Here is a 3,744-nt window from a genome sequence, read left to right as displayed (position 1 = left end):
TTCAAAAATAAAACATGTAAGACAATTTCATACCAGGGTGTATGTCACGTGACCTTTGTGGTTCTGTTTTTCACCTGCCCACGCATAGCCTGCGAACGCAGACGTATTTCCGGCTGTCGCTTGTCTCCGCCGAAAATAACGTCTGCGAACCCGAGCCAGGAAACGATTTCTGTGATGTAATGACTTTTGTTTCTCCTTGGCCAATCAGATCCTATGATAGAATGAAACTCGAGTGCTCCTCGCAGCGAATACCTCGCGCAGTAGTTCTGAGGCTACTTGAGCTAAGCTGTGATTGGCTTAAAATTCCTACGTCACATAAATCGTTTCCTGGCTCGGGTTCGCAGATGTTATTTTCGGCGGAGACAAGCGACAGCCGGAAATACGTCTGCGTTCGCAGGTTAGCCCACGTACGAAGAGGTAAAAATAAATTGTTGCGTGGCAGTAAAATGTTTTCCTCGTGCTATCGAGGTTGTTGTAGTATATAAACGCGTAACGGAGGAGTCGAAGGATTTTTTTGAGGGGGGAGGGAGGATCCTGGATACTACAAAACTGTTTGTCCTCACAAACTGATTTTCTTTAATACGAAAATACAGCTTCATTGCTTTTTCGGTTTTCCCACTCGTTGAGTAAAGAAATTTTTTTTCCTAAGAGTGGACGGACTTATCAGATGAATCGTATCCATGCATGGTCAAAGAAGGCTTTCATTATCCAAGCTAGTTCTTTAGGTGTCAACCTGGTCATCAGAAGCTGTCAGTTCCAGTGTTCTAACTTTCAACCTTTTTTTTCCTCTAGCGGATTTTTTCAACCGTCTTCTTTCTTTCCCTTTGCAGGAGACCACCTCTTGGATTCTTGCAGGGGCTCATGCTGCAATTTGAAACAGGTAAGTGAAGTCATTTTGTTTTATGCATATGTAATAGCTGGCGGTCAGACAGTAGTTAAAACTTCCATTTTCACTACCCCGTTAAGTGTAACAATCACCTATGGTGTTTATGAGTCAAGAAGCCGGAAGGCGGGTGGTGCACGCGGTGTATAGCAGCAAGCATGAGCGCTGGTTCATTGCGGAAGTAACGAGGAGTTTTTCACATTAACGTTCCCACACAAACAGGTCCATAGCTGAAGAAGTAATGACTGAGGCGATGTTCATGGTTATATCCTCTTCCAAGGTATTTAGCAGTGTTTAACTTCCCCCCTCCAGAAAAGAAAAACAACAACAACAACAACAAAATAACTAGGCAAGTGCCTCGGTTTGCTTTATACTGGCTACGGCCCTGCTAACCAAGGAAATGTAACTTTATTAGTTAGTTACCTGCCATAACATAAAAATAAGATCAGCAGCAGTAGAGGACTAAACAAAGATTCCTTCATACGAGGTGTGATAGTTGATGTTAGTAGTCAGAATACTACTACTATTACCATTGCCATTGTCACTGCCATTGCTCACAGGGCAATAAAGGGGAATTATGGGCAGTTATGTCCCTGGTTACAGTTATTTAACCAAGCTGAAATTTTCCCTAATTATAAAATTTGCTTGTAGACTACGTGACATGTCACGTGATCATTTTGTTAAAATTTAGTACCAGGAGCCCATCACTCGGAGCCTTCATAAGTACTATCAGGAGCCATAATCGGGAACGGAGACTGTAAGTCTCGGGATTCGCGCGCACCTATGATATGGGACAATTTTTCTATTTTAGAACAAATTGCGCCATCCTGACGTCATATATCCGCGCGGATTCACACATGTGTCGGGGGCTCTCGCGTGGATGTTGTCACGTTGTGTGATCAAATGGTGAGAGTTGAGAGATTCTTTTGCGTATTTTTCACAGCGATGGCAGGGAATAAGACAGGGAATACGAACCAGGGCGCTTATATGTAGTTTTATGCTCTGAGCTAACGGAAAAGGTGGGTTTTTCAGGGTCGAAAACAAGACTTCAATCTTGCGCTGGGAATGAATACTAAGATCTGCTCTCCCTAGTTGTAAGCTTACGCGTATGTTTTTGCGTTTGTTCTGACTTAAGAATATAGCAAGAAAACTCTACACTCTGGTATCGAGTTAATTTGTGAGTTTCTCAGACAATGGTTCATCATAACCAAAACCTGTTTTGACGGTTTCTTATCGTTTCTGCTTGTTTGGTGAGTTTGCAAAAGTTTTTGAAAGGAAAGTCTGACGCGTACAATTAGCTCATTTGCATAGTGCAGCTCGTGCACTTTCAAGTCCGAGTCGGTGTTTGAATTGTCAACAAATCTTGACAAAGATTTCTTTCGTTATCTTTTGTGCTGAGATGCTGTAACAAATTTCACGAACGCAAAAAAGGCTACTAACATCAAGTGTGTTTCTTCAACATAAGCATAGTGAAGTTTTACACTGCGAAGATGAAAATAGACAAGGAGTTTTGATAGCTCGATCAACAAACTCGAAATCGTTATTCCAAGTTGATTAAAGAAAGCGTCATCGTAACTTTGCTGATTATTTCTGCTTTATTCACATATTTCCAGCTTAGCTTTTAATATGTTCTCAAACATTTATCAATCTTAAACATATTTAAAAACTATAGAGTTATTGTTTGAGTTCGATGTACGCTTTCACACGAAAGAGCGGCGGAAGTACAATTTGTCGTGTTTACTGACTGTACTGAAAACACGCATCGGCGGGCGCTCTCATTCATTGACAACAGAGAATTTACTGGATTTTTACACGAATAAAACTGAGCAGTATCTACGGACGTAAAGTTATTGGGCCTTGGATGAAACATCAAGCGTTGCTTAAAATTCAAGCGAAACTCAAACTAGCAATTATTCAGGAGTGCTCAACGGGAAAAATTTTAAAATTGACTTGTTGCTCGAAAGTATTGATTGATATCCAATAAGATATAAATAGTTAATAATTAACAACCGTGGGAAAATAATATCCGCTCCGCATCGCCAGCCAGTAGAAGATAGCCAAATGAAGTTGCCAGCCAGGAACCGTTTGGGGGATGCTTTTTCCCAGCCAGCACAACTTAAGAAACGTTGGTTTTCCCAGCAATTTTTACATTACTTTTTGCGCCAGCCAGGAAGAGTATAAATAACTTTTTAAATTCAATTTTAATTTAATTAACTGAGTTAATTAAATTAAAATTACGTTGGAACTAATTAATTAATCAATTAATTAATTTGACTCAGTTATAATTAATTAATTTATTAATTATAACTAATTAATTAATTAATTAATTATAACTAAATTAACTAGTGAACATAAAAAAAACAAAAAATTTTACTTACCTCAAAAAGGAAACACTACAATTATCATTGAATGGCAGTAAGATTAGGACAGTTCTCCATCCATGCAATAATTCATCTAGCAGTGATTTATAGCCCTCCGCAAAACAGTTGTCGCTGAAAGTATCATAACTGAACTGAGTCCAAGGCCATTCAGACTACAAGAACTCATTGCTCCATTCAACTGTTAATGAAAAATGCAAAAGAGATTGCATTTTTTCTTCCAAATCTATACAGGCTTCAATGGAAATGTAGCATGCATAAAAAAAAAAAATAGAATCCAATAGAATTAGATGTTTGTTGTAAAAAAAATCTATAGAAACCATTTATTTTGCGATAACATGAGCAATAACTAGAAAAGTAAAACTTACGATAAATTAATTGCTTAACTGCCACTGCTGTTTAGGGTTGTCAGCGTTTTTAGGAAACCAATACCACAACCGACCCAGGTTCAGACTGCCTTAGTTACCTTTTGAAACTGGTAGA

Source organism: Orbicella faveolata, unplaced genomic scaffold (genome assembly GCF_042242905.1).
Source record: "Orbicella faveolata isolate gen_17 unplaced genomic scaffold, um_ofav_v1 contig_13, whole genome shotgun sequence".
In the NCBI taxonomy this organism is placed as follows: Eukaryota; Metazoa; Cnidaria; class Anthozoa; order Scleractinia; family Merulinidae; genus Orbicella; species Orbicella faveolata.
The sequence above is the reverse complement of the archived record's forward strand: the minus strand, read 5'-3'. Positions refer to the sequence as shown.